Consider the following 25,633-nt stretch of genomic DNA (forward strand, 5'->3'; position numbering starts at 1 on the left):
TTGGTATATGCCAACAGCTTCTTAATGAGCCATACTCTCTCTTTTTTCTTTTCCATAATTCAAATCACTAAGCATTTTTAACCCTACAAATGCCAAATTGGATACAAAGGATCCATTTGGGTGTTATTTTAACTGAGAGATGAACACACAACTCCTGCATTGAGCATGAGGTTTGGGACTTGATTATCTTATAGGTCCCTTCCAACTCCATTATTCTAGGATTCTAGGACATAACAGGGATCTACCTCATGTAACATGGCAAGGAACTGCCCTAGATTTCAATGTGTGGGATGTTGGTACTTGGCAACCTTTGTGATGATAATTACCTGCTTTGTCTTGGATGCAGTATACCAATGAATAAGAACATTGACTTCCTTTGTCTTTGGAAATCTAGAGTTTGCAAGGCTTGGAAGGGACCGATTGAGGTGATTAGCAATTAAAACAAAGATATGATTAACTGCCATATGTGTTGGGAGAAACGTTCATGGTGGAGCTTGTTTATGACAGAAAAAGAAGGGTGCCAAAAGGTGTGAGAAAATATTGTCATCACAATGTTAAAAGGATTATCAAGGGCAAAAAGATTACAGTGGTGAAAGACGGTAATGAAGAGGGGCACAAGCCAACAATTTGCATCCTTTATGGAACTCCCAGAAGAAAAGAGGTTATTATTCAATATAGGCAAGAGTTGGCATTAAAGGTCTATACAGTAGTGGATCTTGGAAAGCAATAAATAAATAAAATTAAAAATTAAAAGCAAAAACACAGAGAATACATCTCCACTCAGAAGGAGGATGTTTTAAGATTTTTTTAAAGACTAACTGGAACACTGTACGCCATTCTTAGTGGTGCAATCAAAAGAAAGAAGAGACATCATTTCACTCTAATTTCACATGAAGGCTGGAATTGGCCACTGGAATTGCAGCGCTAAATGAACCCTTCTTCAGTCTTGCCTCTGGCATAAACGTTTGAAGGACCTCAAATGTCATCACATAGGAAAATGGGAACTCATTACTGTCCTGACAAACCAAACTTCCATTTGCTAAGGAAATCAGAACTACCACTGAGACCATGAGCCCACCTATTAGGCATAATTTGAAGGAGCACCAAATTCCGTATTGACCTGGGAGTGGTTTTTGAAGTCGTTTGCTGCCAATTCCTTTCTCAGGGCGGCTCCTAGGTCACAGTGCAAGCCAACAGCAAGAGGGAAGAGAACTTTCCCAATGAGGAATATGAAAAGCACTGTGTTGGTTTGTCTGGGTTTTTCACTCTCTTATGTTTGCTTTCCCCCTAACATGTCTTACTTCTCTTAAACTTTTGCTCAGGTTCATCACACCTCATGTGATCAAACTCCAAATTCTGGGACTGTTACTCCCACTTGTTTGAAGGCGTTTAAATGCCATTGAATATCATTTTAAAGTTTAAAGCATGTGAACATACACACAAACAACAGGCGCAGGGGAGTTAGAGGGGATGTGCTATGCATGTCTGTTATGCTCACGAACCACTGTGCTGCTTTAAAAAAAACCCAAAAAACTACATTGGCAGCACATGGACTGGGATAGGGTGCTGGCATACTCCTTTTTCATATTCTGACATCAAAACTCCATTGAACTTGTCACTTGATTAATTACATAATGGTCTCATTAATCCCCTTCATGGATTGCTGTCTTGTTGTGGCGAAGGGGCTTGAGTAATTTAGAGAAGCTATGGGCTATGCTGTGCAGGGACACCCAAGATGGAGAGGTCATAGAGAGGTCTGACTCAACGTGATCCGCCTGGAGCAGGAACGGGCAAGCCACTCGAGTATCTTTGCCAAGAACACTCCATGAACAGAAACATCATCATAAAAAAAAACTAAGATCGTGGCCACTGGTCCCATCTCCTCCTGGCAAATAGAAGGGGAAGATATGGAGGCAGTGAAAAATTTTACTTTCTTGGGCTCCATGATCACTGCAGATGGTGACAGATTTTGGATTCAAAGAGAGCCCAACCTTTCTGCTGAGTCTTCTTTCCCGTCTCTTTCCTTGGTTGGTATTAGATGTTTGTTTGCTGCTGATCTATTCAGTTGGTTACTAAGTATGTGTGCAGTAAAGAAAGCAGTATAGTAGGACTGCAGTATCTGTGGGGGATCGGTTCTAAGACACACAACACACATGACACACACATCCATGGATGCCGAAAAGCAGGTGTAGAAATTCTGTATGTAGCATAGTCTCGGATTCCATTTAGTGGCCAGTCCTGGTAATAAACCTTGGAAATGCGTATTTCTGGCTTTAAAAAAATTAATATTTTCAGGGAATGAATAAATGAAACTGTGGGTACTGATCCCATGGATAACATGGCCCTACTGTATATACAAGTCTGTAATTAAGTGCAACTGTAAGTAAAGAAATACTTTTATTCTTTCTTCTACAAATTTCTCAGAGTGAGTTACTGAGATTAAAGTGACTATGAATGAGAAAGGGGAACTGGTAGCTATTCTTCTGTGTGGATCTTTGTACTTCTGCAGTGCAGCCCAAAGGAAATTTTTTAATCAGAAATTAAAAACTGTGCAACAGTTAAAAAGGAGTGAGTAGCACGAAAAACTGAAAATCTTCACCTGGCCACTTGAAGCTGCCAGCCAAAGTAGACGATACTGGCTTAAATGCCCAAATAGATCAGACATAAGATAGTTTCCTTTATCCTTGATGAAGACTCATACAAGTGGTGTGTTCACACATAGGCTACGAGCCTCATCCCATCACCCTGTCACAAGAAAATATTAAATCTGTTTGCTGAAGAAGGCATCTTTCCTAAAAACGAGGCATCTGGAGTTTGATCGTTCCATCAGGAGAGCAAAGCTGGTGGAAGAGGCGTCATGTAAAGCAACATATGCTTGAGCTTTGGGAAATTATGAATAGTGTAGACTTGCCTAAATTAAGTAAGAGAAGCTTGAATGGAACATGACAGAGTAAAAGAAGCCAAGCACATGAAATGGCATCGAGAAATGAGGCGATAAAAGTGATGCATGGGCAAAATTAAAACGATGACGCCTGAGTTCAAAACTGTCAAGTTTATATTTATTACATTTTATCCTGCCCTTTCTCTGAAGAATTCTGGGCTGTATGGATAATTCCTTGCCCTATATTATGCTACAGAAAATACTCCAAGTGGCAAGTTAGGCTGAGAGATAGTGACCAGTGAAGGTTGTTCAGCTATCATTATAGTTCAATGGGGATTCCAAACGTACTCTCAGGTTAATATTCTGTTCACAACCATAGGAACCATATGGGTTTCCATATGAGAAACTACAAACACCATCATGCCTGACCATTGAGTATGCTGGCTAGGGATAATGGATGATAGACTCCTGCAGTACCTGGAGGCACATAGGTGGACACCAAGTATTATATATATTCACAGTATCAGAGCTTGCAAGCACTAAGTTACAAATAAACTTATCTAGAACTAGTTATTTTTTTCAGGAATAACTGGTGTAATAAAGTTATATTTCAAAACTACTGTAACAATTGGGAACAATGTTACTTTACTAACATGATAAGTCGCATCCTCCAGTTACTTTTGAAAGTTACTTTTAAAGCACATTATGAGGCACTTCAGGACTTTTAAAAATTTAATACCGATCCTAGTCAAACCCCCCCTCCAAGGAATAGAAACTAACAGATCTGCCGTATTGAAAGGGAGGCCAGCTGGCTGCAGTAGGCAGACTCTCTCTGCACAATTTTTTTTTTTTGGCGAGAAGCAGCTTAGGGTTGCCTTTAAAAAAACAACTATTTTAGACAGCCTGATGGCTGTCTGGAAAAAAAAAAAAACAGAATGAAACAAACGAAACAAAACAAAAGCCCGACTGCCTCTCAGCTGAGAGGAGGCTATGCAAAGGTAGTCGGTCTGCTGCAGGAATTCACCTTTCAAGATGGAGCAGGCAGCAGTAGCAAAAGGTAGAGAGGTGACCGGGGAGGGGGGGTAGAGGAAAAGGGGCAGGGGCAAAAATTTCCTCTCAATTTTTTTTCCAGATGAATCCACAATTCAAAAATTGCTAAAACATAATCCATTCGTATGTGTTGGTGTTGCCGTGTGTAACAAACACGAATCAACCACTAATCAATCAACCACTAATCAATCAACCAATCAACCAATTACCCACCCACCCACCCACCCACCTACCTACCTACCTACCTACCTACCTATCTATCTATCTATCTATCTATCTATCTATCTATCTATCTATCTATCTATCTATCTATCTGTCTGTCTGTCTGTCTGTCCGTCCGTCCGTCCGTCCGTCCGTCCGTCCGTCCGTCCGTCCGTCCGTCCGTCCGTCCGTCCGTCCGTCCGTCCGTCCGTCCGTCCATCCATCCATCCATTCGGCTTTTACCCCGCCCATCTAGATCTACGCAACTAACCTACTCTGGGCAGCTTACAGTCCGAGTATGAAACAAAAATTGAAACAACAATATCCACAACATAAAGAAAGGTAAAGTCCAAGATGGTAAGACCTAGAAAACTAAAAAATGGAAGGGGAGAAGGTCTTACTGAAGAACCAAATTTTTAGCTTCTTCTTAATAACTCCCTTTACTTTACTTTACTTTATTTGGACTTATACCCCCACCCCTCTAGACAAAGTCTACTCGGGGAGGGTGCCAGGCAAATCTCTAGGGGCAAGGTGTGCCAGAGGTGAGGGGCCATTGCTGAGAAGGTCCGGTTTCTAGTTCTCTCCTTCTGGGCCTTTCTTGAGGTCAAGCCCCTCAGCCGCCCAGCCTGGCTAGATTGAGTGACATGATTGAACCAAGGTAGAAAAAAAGGCTTTTAACGATTTCATTTTCTTCATTGTCTACCTTAAAGTTCTGCGATTCTTCTTTAGTCCTCAACATTCCCAAGGGTCACTGATCACTACTGCAAAATGTGCCACAGTGCTATCAGTGAAAAAGCACAAGACATGCTGTCTGCATGTATGTTATGTGCTATCAGGGCAGAAAGCAACTGATGGCAACCTTAATAGGGTTTCCAATGTAAGTGAGATTTTGAATACATGGTTTCTCTAGTGCTACCACCCACCCACCCTTAATCAGTTCCCATGGGCCAAGCAGGGATTTGAACCCAGATTTCCCGAGTCTGAGAAGATCACTTTATCCACTACACCATGCTGGGTACCAAACCCTGTTTAACTGTAGGAGCAGAAATCTGCTTGGAAACAAGATGCATGGGAAGAATGCACCTTGTTTTCACTGTCACATTTCAATGGGAAAAAATGCTATTTTAAAAACCAAAACTCTGCCCCCCATTCACTGTTGCTGCTACAGATCAAATTTTAAGAGCAGTGGATGCAAGCTTGATGCCCAGATTTTGTTCATCCCAAATCAAATACTGCCTTGATTGATTCAGACTGGGTTCGTTTCCTGCTCTTTTTGTAACTTGGTGTAGAAGCAGCCCAAAACCCTACTCACGGTGTGTTCAGACATTCTGACCTGCTAATGCTCAGTATTCTTTCTCTCTCTTTTTTTTTCCTCCTGGGGAGTTTCTGTACACTAACCATCACAGCCTTTGCTGGGAAGGGTTTGTTTCAGATTTATGGTATGGCCTACAGGGATAAAAAAAGAAGTGCTAGTTAATGAGGCTGAATCACATACAGCAGTGCAACAGTGAGCAATGAACAACTCCGCTGGAAGCCAAATCAGGGACTCGGGCAAATGTTAACATTTATACAACAAATCACCAGGTGTTCAGAAACATTCATTTTTCACTAGAAGACACCAGTGAAAATAAATGCTGTGCTGCTTATTTTCTCATTGTTTGGTATTATTTCAGGAGAACTTTTCATTCTGGATTTACTCTAAGAAATAGCTGGGAACCTCCAGATCTGTTCCAGCGGTGTGCTTTTGTGTGTGTATGTGTGTGTGTGTGTGTTGTGTATAACCATTTTAGGGGGAAAAGTATCATTGATCAGTACATGCATATTTTTAAAATATGTTTGTTGTTGTTGTTAAGTCGTTCAGTCATGTCTGACTCTTCGTGACCCCCTGGACCAGAGCACGCCAAGCCCTCCTGTCTTCCACTGCCTCCCGGAGATGTTGGTCGCTTCAATGACACTGTCCAACCATCTCGTCCTCTGTCTTCCCCTTCTCCTCTTGCCCTCACACTTTCCCAACATCAGGGTCTTTTCCAGGGAGTCTTCTCTTCTCATGAGATGGCCAAAGTATTGGAGCCTCAGCTTCAGGATCTGTCCTTCCAGTGAGCAGTCCGGGTTGATTTCCTTTAGAATGGATAGGTTTGTTCTCCTTGCAGTCCAGGAGACTCTCAAGAGTCTCCTCCAGCACCACAATTCAAAAGTATCAGTTCTTCGGTGGTCAGCTTTCTTTATGGTCCAGCTCTCATTTCCATATATCACTACAGGAAAAACCATAGCTTTGACTATGCGGACTTTTGTCGGCAAGCTGGTGTCTCTGCTTTTTAAGATGCTGTTGAGGTTTGTCATTGCTTTCCTCCCAAGAAGCAGGCGTCTTTTAATTTCGTGGCTGTTGTCACCATCTGTAGTGATCATGGAGCCCAAGAAAGTAAAATCTGTCACTGCCTCCATATCTTCCCCTTCTATTTGCCAGGAGGTGATGGGACCAGTGGCCATGATCTTAGTTTTTTTATGTTGAGCTTCCGACCAACTTAAATGACATGCATTGCTTAAATGTATTTCCCATTTTGACTATGCAGTGTTTAGGCAAATATTTGAAATATGCAATTTCCCCCCATCCAAAATTCCTTCTGGGGCTGCAGAATCCACCTTGATGACGTCACTGACAGAACTGCATGGGTCATTTACTGCCACTGGTATGAATAAATAGCACTATGGCCAAATAAAGCCAAACACAGTGAGTGTAAAGAAGAAGGAAATAATGCCCAGAAGAACAACACTGAGTACTTCAGATATGTTCCAAAATCAAGGAATGTAGGAGGTATATATACTAGACTTAAAGGAAGATACAATGAGGTAGGGTAAGGTAAGGTAATTCTCTGCAATATGTAGAGTTGGCTCATGTCTTTATTGGACTACCAAATTATCGTCAAGTAGGCAGGCTTTGGAGTTCTTCAGAACTTTTTGTCAAGCCGCATGTTAGAAGATTTAGCCTCAGGATGAAGCAGAAAGGTTTTAAGAAACCTATCCTGGCTAAATATTATTTCTATGGGATGGGTATTTACACTTGGAGAATCTGTTTTTGACTTGACATTAGCAGATGGCACCTTCAGGAACGAAGGATCCATTGATGGCTTCCACCTTTGTAGAAGAAAAGGCTGGCAGGCATTCAAGGACCTTTCTCTTGCTTTGTAGTTGATGGTCCAACTCTGAGGCTCAAAATGCTTAACACTATGGTTCCCAGCATTCTCAACCATTAGCCATGCTGGTTGGGACTTGATGGGAGTAGAACTCCCAACTTCACACCCAGCACAGAAAGTCTGAGTTAGGGCTACCAGTACAGGCAGCTTGAGGAGATTACCTCTGGGAGCTGATTCTGGGGACAGCAATGGCAACTTCCAAGCTCTTTCTCTAATCCCATCACATGAATTAAAGGAAGTTTCAATTTATAGATGGACACAAATCACTGGTCGGAAGTTTGTGCCAATTCATTTATTGGCCAAACAGGTGTTCAGTGCTTCCCAGGCCCATCTCCGCCAATGGGCACCCACTAGAGGCAGCACCTCGGCTTCCCTTCCCTACCTCCTCTGTGTGCTGCCTCTGAGTGGGTGCCTGCCAGAGGAGGCAGGGCCGGGAAGCACCAAATACTTGTTCAGCAAATAAATGAACTTGCACAAATTCCTGGTTCAGCAGTATATCTATGAAGATTCTCAGTCATTCAGGTGAGGTTATCTGGAAGTTGAGTCATGGCAACTGGACTTCTTTCTTATTAGGTTGAAATGTTTTGCTACTCATCCAAGCAGCTTCTTAAGTCTGGGGAGAGTTGGTAGGAGATCCCTGATATATCCTCCACCTTGGTTTCACTTCCTCCTGATCTGAATAGGCTCCTTAGAAGGACAAAGGACTGGGGATGAGGGATAATCCCACTTCTGCAGTCCTTCTCCACCCATTGTCATGGGTCATTAATGGTCATTTACAGTGGTCCTTCTGGTGTGTGTGGTCCTGATCTTTCTGGGGACAGATGAAAGGGCAACATGATAAATAGGAGACTGATTGTATCTAAGGCCTCCGCCCCTGTTGAGTGAAGAATTTTCTTTATTCTCATGTATGGCCTCCCTGACCCCTCTCTCAAACCATCCATCTTCTGGTTTATCAGTTTGTGTTCATCTCTAGCCAGATGATGTATGTATGTGGAATAGGGAAAGAAGGGGGCATCTTGAACATTGCTCAGACAGCAAAATGTCTTGAGCTAGCCCTGGAAAGAAATAAGCTAAGGTACCAAGTAGACAGGTACCAAGCAAGACAGTAAGTTTCATTTGATCTAATGGTAATGTCAATCATTCTCTCTCTCTCTCTCTCTCTCTCTCTCTCTCTCTCTCTCTCTCTCTTTTGACAAATTATTGGTGGTTTTGATTAGTGAGGCTGACAGCTAAATAAGCATTTTTTGTATTTTACGAACACTATTTTGATCTGGACTATTACGGTAATTGGGAATAAAAGATAGATTAAAATGACCTTTCCATATCGAAAGAAGAAATAGAAGTTGCTCTCCAAGAATTTTGGCCTAACTCCTGTTGCTTAGTAGTATACTATGTTGCTCTAGAGTAGGCACATTGAATCAATGAGGATGCAGTACATCAACTGTTCTGTAAGTTCCATCAATTTGTATGGGTCTAACTCTAACTGTGACTTACTTTAGCACAGTAAGTGGCTACTAAAGTAGATCCATTTGACTCAATGGAATTTACAGAGGAATTGATTCAGTAGGCATATTCTAGTGTGATTTACTATAATAGGATTTTGGCATAAGCATCGGGAATATGAACCTCCAACCTCTGGCTTCACAGTCAGATACCTGAACCATTGAGCTATCCAGCAGTTTTGACTCTGTGCAGAATTATTTAAGAGGAGAACTGTATAGATGCATGGGTATCACTGCTACCACACATCTATGAACTCTTTGGAAATTGTTCTCTGCATTCTGATTTTTATCCTATTGAATTTAGTGGGCATTTCCTTCTTTTCCCCCATCTCTCCCACATTTAAGTTCTAAAGGATATGCAGTCTTAATCACCATTTTTAAAAGATGAAGCTGCATTGTTTCAATTCACATCCTTTCCTATTAAAATGTGCATCTGTTAGCACACAGCCCCTGCAGAACAGCCAGAGGCTGTTGGAAAATGAACTATGTCCAAGTGAAACCAAGAAAGAGTCCCATTATATCTTAATGATGAACAAATTATGGTGGTACAAGCTTTAATGGATTGGCGTCTCTCTGAGTGGATGCAAGGACAGTGTGATGCAATAGATGACGGCAGATTTAATTGAATCGAAGGGAAATCCAACAATGTCATGGTGAAGATGCTCTTTATCAGTGGCCTTTGTCTAGCATTGACTGCTGTACCAGATTCACTCTCTCCAGGGAAAATCAGATCTGGCCTCAGTAATCCCTGGTTTAATCACCTTGTGTTGCTGCTGCAGCAACGCAGTGTATGCAGGGGCTACCCAGTTTGGAAACTGCAGGTACTGCAGAAGGCAAGAGCCAGATTGCTCTCTGGTGTGCACTTCCTAACAAGGGGTGTTTCTTTCAAAGCAAGTTAGATGGGCTCCTTCTTTGCTCTGGTTTGACCAATGCTTTTGAGTTCAGTAGGAACCCTGAATCCACGGGAGATTGTTCCCAACCCCCTTGTGGATGCTGAAAACTATGGATAATGGCAAACACTATATATGGCATCACTCCCTGGTGTGTAGTAGAGTAAAACTGCGAACAAAGAAATTGTATCACATGAAAAAGGAAGGAAGACCACGTATTGACATCAACAAGACTCGCGATCAAAGAAAAGTGAAGGAATTTGCCCAAGCACTCGAGGAAACCCTTCCAGGTCCAGCAAATGTAAATGCACCTGAACGATGGGAACACTTCAAGAACACTGTCTACAACACTGCCTTGTCCACCTTCGGCAAGAAGACCAGAAAGATGGCTGACTGGTTCGAAGCCCATTCGGAGGAGTTAATGCCAGCCATTGAGGATAAGAGAAGAGCTCTAGCAGCATACAAAGCCTGTCCTAGCGAGTACAACCTGCAAGCTCTTCGAGCCGCTCGTAGCCAAGTCCAACAGGCTGCCAGGAGATGCTCCAATGACTACTGGCTTCAGCTTTCCTCTCAGATACTGATAGCAGCGGACACAGGTAACATCAAAGGAATGTATGATGGTATCAAGCAGGCCTTAGGCCCATTACAGAAGAAATCTGCTCCCTTGAAGTCTACTACAGGTGTGATCATCCAGGACCGAGCACAGCAGATGGAACGCTGGGTGCAGCACTACTCCGAGCTATATTCCAGAAAGAATGTAGTAACCGAAGAAGCATTAAATAACATTGAGTGCCTGCCTGTCTTGGAAGAGCTGGACAGCGAACCAACCCTAGCAGAAATAAATGCGGCCTTGGATTCCCTCACCTCTGGCAAGGCACCTGGAAGGGACAACATCCCTGTTGAAGTGCTGAAATGCGGTAAGGAGATCATCATCACCGAACTGTATGAAATCTTTTGTCTCTGCTGGAGGGAAGGTGGAGTACCACAGGACATGAAGGATGCAAACATTGTCACGTTGTACAAGAACAAAGGTGACAGGGGTGACTGCAATAACTACCGTGGTATCTCTCTTCTTAGCGTTGTAGGGAAGCTGCTTGCCCGTGTTGTGCTGAAGAGGCTCCAGGTGCTTGCAGACAGAGTCTATCCGGAATCACAGTGCGGATTTCGAGCAAATAGATCCACCACTGACATGGTATTCTCCCTCCGACAGTTGCAGGAGAAATGCAGGGAACAACAACAGCCACTCTTTGTGGCCTTCATAGACCTTACAAAAGCATTTGACTTGGTTAGCAGGGATGGCCTTTTCAAAATACTTCCCAAGATTGGATGTCCACCTCGTCTCCTTAACATCATCAGGTCCTTCCACGATGGAATAAAAGGCACTGTAGTTTTTGACGGCTCAACATCAGATCCCTTTGACATCCGAAGCGGAGTGAAACAGGGCTGTGTCCTCGCACCAACACTTTTTGGGATCTTTTTTGCTGTCATGCTGAAGCATGCCTTTGGAACTGCAACAGAAGGTGTCTATCTCCGGACTAGATCAGATGGAAAGCTCTTTAATCTCTCTAGATTGAGAGCAAAGACCAAAGTCCAGCTGAAATGCATGAGGGACTTCCTCTTTGCAGACGATGCAGCCATTGTTGCCCACTCTGCTGAAGACCTCCAACAACTCATGAACCGTTTCAGCAAGGCCTGCCAAGACTTTGGACTAACAATCAGCCTGAAGAAAACACAAGTCATGGGCCAGGGTGTGGACTCACCTCCCTCTATTACCATCTCCACACAAGAATTGGAGGTTGTTCATGACTTTGTGTACCTTGGCTCAACCATCTCTGACACCCTCTCTCTAGATGTCGAGCTGGATAAACGCATTGGGAAAGCAGCCACCATGTTCTCTAGACTCACAAAGAGAGTATGGCTCAATAAGAAACTGACAACACATACCAAGATCCAGGTCTATAGAGCCTGTGTCCTGAGCACACTCCTGTACTGCAGCGAGTCCTGGACCCTTTGTGCCCGGCAGGAGAGGAAGTTGAACACCTTCCATATGCGTTGCCTACGACAGATTTTTGGTATCACCTGGCAGGACAGAGTTCCAAATAGAGTAGTCCTAGAACGAGCTGGAATTTTCAGCATGCATACATTACTGAAACAGCGACGTCTACGCTGGCTTGGGCACGTTGTGAGAATGGCTGATGGTCGGATTCCAAAGGATCTCCTATATGGAGAATTAGTGCAGGGAAATCGCCCCAGAGGGAGACCACAGCTGCGATACAAGGATATCTGCAAGCGGGATCTGAAGGCCTTAGGAATAGACCTCAACAGATGGGAAACTCTGACATCTGATCGTTCAGCCTGGAGGCAGGCAGTGCATCACGGCCTCTCCCAATTTGAAGAGACCCTTGTCCAGCAGGCTGAGGCAAAGAGGAAGTCACAAAGGAAGCAAAACCAGGGAGCTGGACAGGGGACAGATTGGATTTGTCTCCAGTGTGGAAGGGATTGTCACTCTCGAATTGGCCTCCTCAGCCACACTAGACGCTGTTCCAAGTCCTCCATACAGAGCACGATACCATAGTCTTTCGAGACTGAAGGATGCCTACTATATATATATGGCATGGTGAAAGAAAAAAATCCAAAAATGTAAAACCACGGATATAGATCCTGCAGATATGGGGCCTCTACTGTAATTTTAAAAGTATTATGGCCTCACTCACCATAAAGGATAATTCCCTATTGTTCATAAATGTATGGCATGTGATATTTTCAGTTTTTAAATCATGAAATGTTGTGTTTCGTAGGGGGTCTTGAATAAGTTCTATTTTAAATAAAATTTCAGAATAGAAAAATCATTTACTCTTCTTGAATCTCTCTAAGAATCAACCTTTCTAAGTAATTACCTATCTGTCTGTCTGTCTAATACTGCTCCCCATTAATTCTGAAGCACTACTCTGAGCAGTTTCCAATAATAAACAAAATGAAATTAAAACTATTTAAAACCACATAACAACTAATCAGTAAAACCTGACGGAGCAAACTATGGAACAACAAAATGGCAGACAAAAGGCGGTCAGCTAGGCTCTGTGTGGAAAACCTCCCTGAAAAGCCATGTCTTCAGTTGCCTCCTGAATGTCCACAGAGAAGGGGCCAGGTGAAGCTCCTCTGGTAGCTGGTTCCACAACGTTGGGGCCACCACAAAGAAGGCCCTGCTCCTAGTAGATGACTTACAGGCCTCCTTCCCCTAAAACTTGGAGTGATATCCTGGTCAGTTTCAGTTTTGAGAAAATGTGCAGGTCTGAACCACAGAAGTGGAACTACTGGGATAAGTTCATCTCATCACTAGTGGGGGGCTGTACAAGAAGAACATCCCAGATTTTAACATGATGGTACATTCTGATGACTTAAACAATGGAGATGTGAAACATGAAACTATCAACAGCCCTCTCCCCAGGCTTTCTGGAACCTCCACGTGAGAGCATCCTGTGTCTTCTACACAAGCTTGCACATGGACATGCATGCATGCTAAGGCATCACACAGGACATAGCTTACTATGTTACACCTTGCAGATGCTGGGACTCATTTTTGAATTGTTGACTGCACGTCCTATTCTCATAAACAATAGGAAGACTTGTGGCTCGGTCCCTAACAATAGATGTTCATCAGAGAGGACAATGAATCTGGTAAATCACCTCTTAGCCATTTAGACCAATCAGCTCATATTCACCCGTGAGTGGGAGAAAGATAGAAGCCGGTTTGTGGTCCTCTGAAAATGGATGGAGCCCAAAGAAACCGTTTGAGCTGGCTGGGAGAGTCCTTGAGGTTTCTGGCAAGAAGAACGTGTCAGATATGCTCAAGATGCTTTGGGAATAATGTCATGTATGAATCAAGTGGTACTTGGAGAAATGGCTTTTGGGACCACAACTCTGAGATTTGTAGTAAAAAAAAGTAACTTCTCCAAGTTCTGGAATTCATTGTTACTTGCCCTTATTTCTCTGCTTCCACCACCATGAAATTATTTCTAAATATAGCCTGCTGGGACATTGAGATAATCAGGGGAGACCTTTCTCCCAGTCCCACCACCTTCACTGATGCATTTGGCGGCTACACGGAATATGGCCTTCTCTGCTGCTGATCTCAGACTCTGGAACTCCCTCCCACTGGACGCCAGACTGACCCCATCTTTGTTGTCCTTCCTCAAGCAGGTGAAGACCTTTCTCTTCAATCAGCCTTTTCCTTATGGACTGACTGTCTGGGAGGGATATTTTAACCTGATGGTTTGCATTTCGTCACTTCTAAATCTTAGGATTTTCTTAGTAATGCTTTTACCTTATTTATTTATTTTATTTATTTTTATTTTTATTTTATTTAATTTATATCCCGCCTATCTAGTCGCGGTGGACTACTCTAGGCGGCCAACAACAGAGATAAAATACACTCAGATAAAACAGCAAATTACAAAACAATTAAAAGTAAAGAAACAATAAAGGAGAAAAGAAAATCAAAAGTAATCTGGTGAGAAGGCCTGCCGAAACATCCAGGTCTTTAATAGATTCTTAAAGGTACCCAGCATTACATTTTAAAAACAATGTTATTTGTTCTTTTTTAAATATTTGAATAATTTACTGTTTTTAGCCGTAGTTTTTAAGGATAGAAGCCGCCTTGTGTCCTTTTTTGAGGAGAAAGGCAGGGTAAAAAAATATTTTACATGAATACATAAATTTGTAAATAAGATTATTACCTAACGTCTGTGGTGTTTTCTTCCCCTTCTCTACAGGTTCTGAGTTGCAGTGGGTGCCAAAATACAAGGTCGCTGTGTCCTACGCGCTTGGCCAAAGCAATGCCGAGCCATACATTTCATTAGGTGGAAAAAAAGAAGAGGTGATTTGTCCATTTGGCTTTCTTCTGCATTCAGATTTTTAAAACTTCAAGTTATTCCTTTCTCCATCTGAAGAATTTTGTCAGTTTTGGCAAATGCTTCAGCAAGGAACTGAAATAGAATTCTCTATTATTTTCCCTGACCAAATTCAACAGGTCCAGCTGTTCCCAGCACATAGAGGGGTACATTTAGCAGGAAAAAAGAAGGTGGTAGCCTGAATTTAGCATTTACTACAGCCCTAGGCAAGCATTATCTAATCCAGTGTCATCAACAGATGCGAGGGAATCGTCTAGCCCCACCCTGCTTGGCATGTGGATGGGAGGTGACTAGAGATGGCCACAAACTGGAAAATTGAAGAAACAGGATGGTTTGTGGCTACCCAGAAGCCGCAAACAACAAACCACTACCAAATCCAGAAAAAATGTACCAGTTTACAATTTGTTTTTCTAGTTTGTGCCTGAGGAGAGGGAAACCGAATGGCTCCACCCCCTCTTCCAACCTACCCAAGTGCCCCACCTATGTGGTCCTGCTACCCTTCTCTTCCTCCTCCATCTCTGCCATCTTCAGAGACAGCAGCTTCCCTTCTACAACCTGGGCCAGGTATCTTTCCACATCTGCACGGCTATCACCTGAAGCAAAACAAGTACCAAGCAGTGCAGAGGGGGTGTATGTGTAGGTTACCTACACATAGGTTACCTACACAAAATGCCACTTCATTTTGTTTCAGAAAAATAGGTTGAATGAACCAAGCCACAAGCCAAAGCATGAACCAGCCTAGTTTGTGGCTTGGTGTTTGTTTGTTTTTCCAGTTTCTAGTCCGTTTCGTGCCCAGCCACAGAGGTGACCAATGAGTACTAGGGATCTCCAGGCAGGATTTAGGAAAGAGAGCTGCTGCTACTCAGAGTTGACCATACCGGTCTAGATGGATCAATCACCTGACTCTGTATGAAGTGGCATAAGGCAGTTTTCCATACTCCTCTGGCTTTTGGGTTCTGTCTAACAGTCTTTTCAATGCCCCACTGTGGGTCGAAGTATATCCAAATCCTTGAAAAGTCAACATTGGAGGGATAATGAGGGTCAAGGTCACAGGAAACACACCTGGTAAGTGTATGCTCTAGACCAGTGGTGTCGAACTGTGGCCCTCCAGATGTTCTTGGACTTCAACTCCCAGAAGCCTTCACCACCACCTCTGCTGGCCAGGATTTCTGGGAGTTGAAGGCCAAGAACATCTGGAGGGCCACAGTTCGACACCACTGCTCTAGACTGTTGTACTCAGCATCCTAGAACGTGGAACCTAGAATGTAGGACAGCCTGCTCTGTTAAGATAGGGGCTGAAGGTAAGGCTTCTGTTATGCAGAAAAGACAATGCATAAAGGAAATAGATAGCAAGTTGCACCACCTGTGGACCAGTTTGGTGCAATCTCTTGCCTGGTAATTGCACAACACACAGTGATACGCATCCCAACTCAACCCTGATCCATTCCCCTTTTGGACCTTCATGGTCCAGCTGTAGATTTTCTACCTTTTGGGGCCAGGCAGGAGTGATTTCCTGACAGATGAAAGCATTGCTTTCAGGCACATCACTCTCACGACCATTCCCACTGCAGTCAGGTGCATGCCTTTGCAGGCATCTAGTCGCACCCGCAAAGTCCCTGCCAGGTCACAACCAGTGTGTACGTAATCCAGCATCCTGTTCTCCACAATGGCTAAGCAAGTGCTCCCAAGCAGGGTACAAAGGTGGCAATCCTCCTGCAGCTGCTCCCACACAAATGGATATGCGGAAGCATATTGCCTCTGGGTCTTGAGATTCCATTCAGCCAGTGATCGCTCCATGCTCCATCAATTTTTCTAATCCCCTCTTAAAGGCTTCTACGCCATTGGCCATGAATGTATTTCGGCTTGCAGGCTTGCATCCTTAATAGATCCGATGTACCCCAAGGCAAAGCAAACCAGTACAAGTTCACATATTTCCTGATAAGCAAACTAAACACAAAGAGATGTGCATAGCATGATGTGCATAACAGCTCCACGACAAAGCAACAAACAAAGACACAGACACATACAGAGAGAGAGAGAGAGAGATGTGTACCTTTATCAACAACATAAAGATGTTGTTGTCTTAAATAACTACTGTATTAAACAGATCTTCTGGATGGACATGATGGGGATGTATAATCTCCAGACTTAAAAGGAAGGAACCTCAAAATGCCAGATGCAGGGGAAGGGGTATCAGGAGACAGGTATCTAGTTGTCTGTGCTCCCAGAGGCATCTGGTGGGGCCACTTGTGAGATACAGGAAGCTGGACTAGATGGGCCCTTGGCCTGATCCATAGGCCTAACATGGTGCAGGATCCGGTAGCTACAAGTGTAATTCTTATACCCTTTGATGGTCATTATTATGGTTGCTAGATCTGAGGGGCACTGGTTGAAGCCTCTGGGAATTGATATGTTTCTCTAGATCCCCAGATGGAGAGACAAGTCTCTGGGTGAGCAACAGTTTGATTATAATGATGGTTCTGTGCAAGTTGACTTTAAGGCCTGGAACCCCTTATCGTCCTGCTCCCAGCTGATAGTGGCTCAGGGTGAAAAGGTTTCTCCTTGAAACACTGTACTGTATATATAAAAATTAATAATAAGTCAACAGAGATGTTCAGGAGAGAGCCGACGGTATATGCATGGGAGCCCATAGTGCCATTTGGAACCAAGGCATAGAGTGCCATCATTGTGGCCCATGAGCTTTGAGGTTGTGCAAGCCCTAGCAGCAATTCCCAAAGCTTGGCAGGGAGGAAATACTCCCTTTTCCCAAACCTAGCCTGCTGTTCTCCCCCTTGTGACAGCAGAAAGGCTTAGTCACACTTTTTGGACCTGAAATCCCCAGGAATGGGCAGCTGCTGACATGGCAAAGCTAGTCACTAGGGTCATCAGCAGATCCTGTGATGGTTAAGTTCCATGAAAAGCTCTTCCTTTGATCTCTCTTGAATCCATGACACATCAGTGACATCGCATGACCGTGACTTCAAGTGTTATGAACTGAGGCTGCTTTATGTTGTAAGCCGCCTAGAGTGGTCGAAATGACTAGATAGGTGGGGTATAAATACAATAAATAAATAAATAAATAAAATATTTTGCAGCTCTCTTTGTATCTAAAGAGGGCTTCTGGACTTGGTCACTTCCAATTCCAGGTAGCTAATCCTAGATGGAGCCCCACGTTTCATTTCTAGGATATTTCTGGTTCACATCCCCAGAAAGTCTGACACAGAGTTGGAAGGCAGCACCTCCACTCCTTGACACAACCTCCAAGCTTCCTACCATTCATAAGCTTTAAGTTAGATATTATCATTTGGCCAAATGCCTTAGCGGTGGACAAAAACCACATGCAATTAAAACCAGTCCACTGGAAACTCCAGTCCATTTCTTGTCCTTTTTATTTATTTACTTTCTTCTAGAAAAAGAATTAAAGCAATGGCCCTGGCCTCCATGCCTTCATTAGAACTTCACTGCTTGAGCCTGCATTTTCCTATTACCTCTGCAACTCTGCCTTCCTTGTGTTGTTGAGAAAAGTAATTTATGATTGCCATTCTTCAAGGCTCTAATTATTTCTGACTGCGTATCATGATTATTATTAACTCAAGAGTTTCTTCCAAACCTCCAGTTCTCCCCTCCTGTTTCAAATGTGAAAAGCCGGTAGGCTTTGGGAAAGAAATCAGACCCACCCAAGCAGATCCTCAACCCTGTCCATTTTCATTCCATTCCACCAATTCATAAGTACAGTGGTGCCTCGCTTAACAATTGCTTCGTACAACGAAAAATTCACTTAACGATGGCTTTTTCAGAGTGATCTTGTGCTTCACTTAACGATTTTCCCTATGGGTGATTTTCGCTTAACGATTTCGGGACCATGCTTCACTTAACAATGACAGTTTTAGGTCCCCTTGTTTCGCTTAACGTTTTTTTTTACAGCCCCGTTTTTGCTATTTTTAAAATATTCTAAAATGTTTAAAAAATGTTTTAAATGCTTGGAATCATTAGTGCACCTAATAAAACCTTTGTTGGCTTTGTTATGAGTCTTTTTGAATTTTTTGTGAATTTTTCCCCCCATTGAAATAGGCTTCAATGCATTTCAATGGGTTTCGCTTAACGTTTTTTCCTATGGGGATTTTCGCTTAAGGATGGTAATCCGTTCCAATTGGAACGGATTATCTGATTTTCAATGCATCTCTATGGGAAATGGTGTTTCGCTTAACGATGTTTTCACATAGCGATGTTTTTTTTGGAACCAATTAAAATTGTTAAGTGAGGCACCACTGTAATTGTGTTTTCCCATTTAAGAAATCTGTTTATTGCTCCTGCAGGTTCCATTGGGTGATTATTACTGACATAGCTTTAGCTAGGATGGAATATATAATGTCTACGGCTAAGTTAAGGCTCCATGAAATGTCCCAAAATGACTGACTCAGCCCAAGCATTAATTTCAACCATCTCTGTGACCTGTATTGAACAACTCCAAACAGAAGAACAATCCTGGTGGATCAAGTCAAAGTCCTGATGAACTTCCAGCATATGACCAGCAAGAGCTGTGGCCCAAAGAGAGCAGGATTTGGGGGGGGGGGGGGACAAAAAGTCTAGGATCCTATTGAGGAGAATTTGCTCAGCAAGGCTGGTTTATCACTCAAAGGTAACAAGACTGGCTTTTTTGAATTTGGAAGCAAAGCCAGTATTAAAATAAGGATCAACTGCAGGCAAGAGATATGGTTCCCAGAAGACCATTCCATTCAGAGTCCAAACTTACATGCGTCACTGAGATAGAGGCCTCTGAATCAGAAGCTTGGAAGTCTACATTTTGAGACTTCCAGAATCCTAGAATTATGGAGTTGTCGTAACTCAGTCCTTTGCATGCAGAAGGCCCCAGGTTCAACCTCCAACATCTCCAGGTAGGCCTAGAAAACAACCCGGCATGAACTTGTGGATAGCTGCTGCTAATCAGCCTTAATAGTGCTGGGCCAGCTAGAGCAGTCAGCTGACTCAGTGGATGGCCGCTTCTTTGGCCATATAGCCCAGGGAGTTCGGAAAGTTGGGATCCAAAAAAGGAACTTTTCCAAACTTTCCTGAAAGTTTACAGGCTTTGATTGTCTCAAGTGCTTGGCTTGTATCCTTATAAATAGGATCTTTTTATAAGGAGGGTCCTTTAGGCCAGCTGCATTGATTTCTAGGTAGAGGGGAAATGGAGACAAGCCACCGACACAGAATGAGCAGAAAAAGGAAAGAAAGAACCCATCTGCTCACCACTGCGTCAAGCCCAAGGTTCCCTGAGCTGTATGTTTTGTGTACGTACATGTGTGCTTTTTTGTGTGCATGTGTATAACAAGCAGACTGTGGGGAAATGACTTTTTCAGGCTACTGCTTCCAGAATCCCCCAGGACCTGGGAACGTTTAGGTGGTATGATCCAAAAAAAATAACTTCCCCCAGCTCTGAATGTGTGTAAAGACAGGAACACAGCAAATAGTTCCACAGGATTTGGGCAAGTGGAGGTGGTAGGGAAGCCACCTGTGCACATTGCCATAATTTGCAAGCTGAGTGTACACCATTACAACCCAGGGTGCCTGTCTGTTTACACCACAATACAAAAAATACATTTAGGAAGGGGAGAAGCTGCTCTCCTTTTCTCAATCCCAGCCACCCATGGAGAGTGCACGTCACGGCTGTACTTGCGAATATTAAAGATGGGCACAAATTGAGCTGCGAATCAGAAAAAGGGATGAATCGGACTGATTCGTGGTTCAGTTCGTAACTCAGTTCGGGAAGTCGCATTTCACCAAAGCAAAACAAAGCAGCAAACATTTTCCCCTTTGGTGCTTCATCTTTGCTTTGGCAAAACAGGATGCCCACCCAGGCTTTCTCACTGCCCCTGGTGCCTCCCCACCTGCTCCTGGCACCACCTCCTCCGGGCAGTGGCAGGTGCAGGCCCAGCATCCCTCTCTGGAGCTGGTGACAGCCTCTGTGCATGTGCCCACCTATCAGCTGGGCAGTGGGGGCATTCTCAGAGGCAGGCACAGGCTCCAAAAGGGGAGGAAATGGGGAAAAAGAAGACTCCTCCCCCAAAACATGCCAGGAGGGGGAGTACAAAAGCAAATGGCCTGCCTCTTCTGCACCAGCTGAAGTGGTGGCAGCAAAGGAACAGTGGCAGGAACAGGGGAAGGGAAAGCAGCACCAGCATCAATGGTGCCACTAAGTTGAGGAATGATGCCAGCAGCCTATTTATGCAAATGTGTCATGGAGTCACAGGTTACTTGGCTGCTATAACCACGAATCTAAGCTGGTGTGACCGGACTATAACTCGCATAAGATTTTGCTGTTGGCTATGTTGCCTGAGATACATAAGAACTGTGGTCCAACAACATCTGGAAAGCTACAAGTTGCCCACCCTCCTTGAGGGGAATGGATGTTTCATCTGGACTCATCTCAGAGTATGCCTGCCATTCCTTGGCTCTTGGCCAGGCCACAAACTGGACAGGTGCCTGCATAAACTTCCCCTTCCTCCCAAGTAGATTCATGCGGAGTCAGGCAGGCAACTCACTGGTGGCCATGAACTTCTAGTCTGACTTGCTACCTCCTGACTTCCTAAGGTTCTGTGGGTAATATGGGGATAACTGAAAGGCAGCCTGGATCACAGCTGCTGATAAGGAGACCTTCACTCTATGGCTGGCTTGTTTGCATATAGGATTTTATGGTTAATTAAGATGTGAAGATGTCTTGGATGGGGGATTCCTCTCCCAGTAATATGCCCATTTCAGGTCTGGGCTGGGCTGAACCCAAAAGCCACTGAAGGAAACATTACAGTATATAATATAATTTTTTTCCCAGGATGAATTTTCCATCTTAAGAAACTGTCCAGTTTTTAATTGGGAAGTGCAAAAAAAAAGCCAGTAATTCCATACCATTTTATTGGTCAATCTGTTGAAAAACAAAAGAAATTGCAGCTGATTATTTGTTGTATTTATTTGTTACATTTATACTGCACCTTTCATTCACTGAGTCCAAGGTGGTATGCTCTTCTTTTGGCCATTTTATCCTTACATCAACCCTTTGAGGTATGCCGGGATAAAAATGTGTGAATAAGGTAACACAGTGAGTTTCATGGCCGGGTGGGGATTTGAACCCAGGTCTCCTGGGTTTTAAGCCAACACTCTAATCACTACACCTGGTCTGGTTTATGCATTGCTGAGCAATCAAGCAATGTGTTATTTTGTTTACATATTCACCCACATGTGGGTGCTTAGGGAAGGCTATTGACTCCAGTGTTGATTTGATGGGACAGTGAGTCTCACTCTAAATATATACTCTAAAGCAGTGGTCTTAACCTTTTTGAAACAATTGCCCCCTTTAACCATTGAGGAAGTTATCAGCGCGCCATCCCCCAACATAACCTCTCAATCACAACATCCCATCTGCTGCCAGCACCGTGGCTGCAGCCACCTTCTCAGGTTTGGCTCACTCCATCGCCCCCATATCGCCCCCTTCTGTTCCTTCACCCCTGCATCACCCCTTTTCATTCCATCGCTTCCCTGAAAAATGAAATCGCCCCCTGGGGGCCGATATCGCCCAGGTTAAGAACTGCTGCTCTAAAGTACTGATCCCATTTTGGTAATGATATTCAGAACCTTGGACAGCTCCTTAAAGTTTGGACAAAAGCTCTGAGCAGATTTTCCAGCCCTATGGTCCTGGAAACCCCAGCTTCTACTGGTCATACATGCACACGTGCGCACACGCAGCGATTATCATTTTCAGTGGTCTCTGGAAAGGGGAACTTGTTATTGTGTCTTTCCCTTATATCTTTGTTAATTAGACAGAAGTGAAGAGGTAACTAATGATTCCCTGGATGCTGAAATGTTCATTCCACATTGTCAGGTTATAAGAGAGAATGGGCACACAGACCATATATCCCACCCAGCGTGCAAGTCCTTATTGTCAGAGCAGTCCGTAAAAACAGAAAGTGAGGTAGCTTTTCTGGATAGAGTTGAGGCTGTCCCTGGGTTGGGATTAATTTGACTTATTAGAACAAGAGATTTTGGCAAGCAACGGCGTACCTACCCCCCCCCCCGAGAACGGTGGCCAGCTCCTCTCTGTGTACTCCCCTCCACCTATCCCATCAGGCTTCTGGAAATGTTAATGTGCAACCATACAACTGTAGAGCTGACCCCTCGTAAATCTTCTAAACGGCCATGCATTTCTCCATCTGCAATAAACCTTATACTTTGTTCATATCTGTGCCCAAGTATTACTGGTAAAAATACTAAAACTATTTAAAAAGAAGCAGGAATGATATATCTTTCGGGTTTACAGGAAATGTTCCAGTGGGAGGGTGAAATCCTCGTAGAAAAGTATCTTTAGAGCAAAGCCAGGAACTGAAGAGATTTATTCAGGGGGAAATGTCACTAAGACATTTCTATTTTTAGCATATTGTTTCCAAGATAAGAAACCACCCGTTTGGGTTTCAAATTACAATCCAGAAACAATCACCTCCTTCATTCTAACCAAGCTGCATTGGATGATGAAATCCTGATCTCATGACCTCCTTCTGTGGGACCTCCCTAAGACAATGTCTACATCTGCCATCATGCCCAGCAGATCCTGTCATGAATGAGGAAATAGAGTGTAGGGGTCCCACAATGAAAAAAAATACTTTTGGAGAATTGCCAGCCTATAGTTAAGGGCCCTTTTGGCGGAGAATGCTGAGAGGCATTATCCAAAAGTAGCTTGTTCACATTACAGGCATACAACCTGCTATTTAGTTGAAATGCAAATAAATTAATATTGAACCACAGTATCTTAAATGCAAATCCCATCCCAACCAGACTAGACCTACTGAATCATGGGACTTGTTAAGTCAACATGTGCACAAGATCTTTTTAATTCAGTGGGCCTACTGTAGTTGGAACCAACTCTACTTGAATTTCAGCCAGTATGCAAATGATTTTTTTTTAAGCCCAATAATCACACAAAACATTGTTTTAGAAATCTGCACCACAAAGCCATAGTATAAATTTGAAGGAAGCTTGCAGGCAACCTAAGCCAATCTCCTACTTTATTCTATATGCGAATAAAGCCAGAGCCCTATTTGCTCATTCTCTAATCCAAAATTTCGACACAGGTAGAGGGGAGCAGTTAGCTCCATTGTATTTCCTCCTTGCTTTGCTCATGTGAACAGCAACAAATCTGAAGACGAGAGGTCCCCACTCGTGTAAGCTGATGCACCTTGTTGTTGTTGTTTAGTCATGTCCAACTCTTCGTGACCCCATGGACCAGAGCACGCCAGGCCCTCCTGTCTTCCACAGCCTCCCGGAGTTGGGTTAAATTCATGTTGGTCGCTTCGATGACACTGTCCAACCATCTCATCCTCTGTTATTCATAAGTACAGCACACCCATCTACCTTCCTGTAGACTCATTGCTGCTCACACGAACAAAGCCATGAGCTATTGGGCGAGGGGGGTGGCGGCTGCTCTTCTCTAATTGTTTTAGTGATTCTGGATTAAAGACCAACTGGTTTCAGTTCAGATCCTCCAGGTCCCTACTTAAATGCCTCCAGTAAAGGGTAACACTACTGCTTAGAGGCTCTCCTGAAATTTCCACCCCTCGGTGCCTGCCAGAACTTGGTAAGCTAATTTATAAATTGATTAGTTACCAGTCTAGGGTGAAGGGTGCCAAATGTAGTTAATTACTACAGTAATCAAAAGGTAACTTTTATTTGATTTTCTTGAAAGAGGTTAGACAGCCATTTGATTCCTCTAGAAAACTCTATAAATGCAAGACTATGCAGCTTAAGAGGGGCGCACGTCATCCCTTTGATATGCCTCCTCCATGAAGCCACGCCCTGTAACAATAAAGGTAACTAGAAACTTTTTGTAGCTATACTGCAAAAGGAGCAGACATGAGGATTCTTTTTTTAAACTCCTAGAAATCCCTCGCAAACATGGGACCACTAGGGGACACATCAGGCCGATTCTGTTCAAGTTACATTGGCTACCCGTCACTGCCTGGTCCAAATTCAAAGTGCTTGTTTTGACATATAAACCCCTAAATGGCTTGAGCCCTGGATACCTGAACGCCTCCTTCCATATGAACCTACCCGGCAGTTAAGATCTAGCCAGGGGGCCCTTTTGAAAGAGCCGTCCCTTAAGGAGGTAAGAGGGATGGCTTGTAGAGAAAGGGCCTTTTCAGCAGCTGCCCCCAGACTATGGAACGCCCTCCCAACTGAGATTCGTCTGGCGCCAACACTGATGACATTTCAGCGCCAGGTCAAAACCTTCCTGTTCCAGAAGGCTTTTAACTGAAATAATATCAACAGTGGGTCCTGATGGCAATGAATTCAAATTGTTGTAAGCCACCCAGAGACCTTTGGGTACTGTGGGTGGCATATAAGTTAAATAGATAGATAGATAGATAGATAGATAGATAGATAGATAGATAGATAGATAGATAGATAGATAAGTAAGTAACTAAGTAACTAAGTAACTAAGTAACTAAGTAACTAAGTAACTAAGTAACTAAGTACCCATGTCCCTTATCTGGAGTATAGTGAGTCTTGGACCACACTCCCTGGGACACCCTCCAGTGCTGTCATCCAACCAGAAAGCTCACCTCTCAGAAACATTACTTTTTTTCAGCCTACATCATCTGGGAAGGGGGTTCTGGGAATCAGTAGCGGGATGACACCAACTCCAGTGAAACCACAGTTTAGAAAACCCAGTGACACAGATCAGGTGGCAATGTTTTCAATGTTCGGGGGGGGGGACTCAAAGGGACTTTGGCAAGTATTTAGGTCTGAGTCCCAGGTTCGAGTCCAAGTCTTTGGTACTAAGTCCCAAGCTCCAAGGATGAGTCCCTATTAAAAACAAACTTTTCCCCTGCCCCAGAAAAAAGGGAGAGGGTGAGTGGGTTCCAAGTCACAAGCAGAGTTCATGACATTGAAAAAAAAAAAACCTAAGTTGAGTCTGAGTTGAGTCACTGGTGCAACTTAAATCTAACCTAGCCGCCTAGAGTGGTCG

This window comes from Pogona vitticeps, chromosome 4, assembly GCF_051106095.1.
Source record: "Pogona vitticeps strain Pit_001003342236 chromosome 4, PviZW2.1, whole genome shotgun sequence".
NCBI lineage: Eukaryota > Metazoa > Chordata > Lepidosauria > Squamata > Agamidae > Pogona > Pogona vitticeps.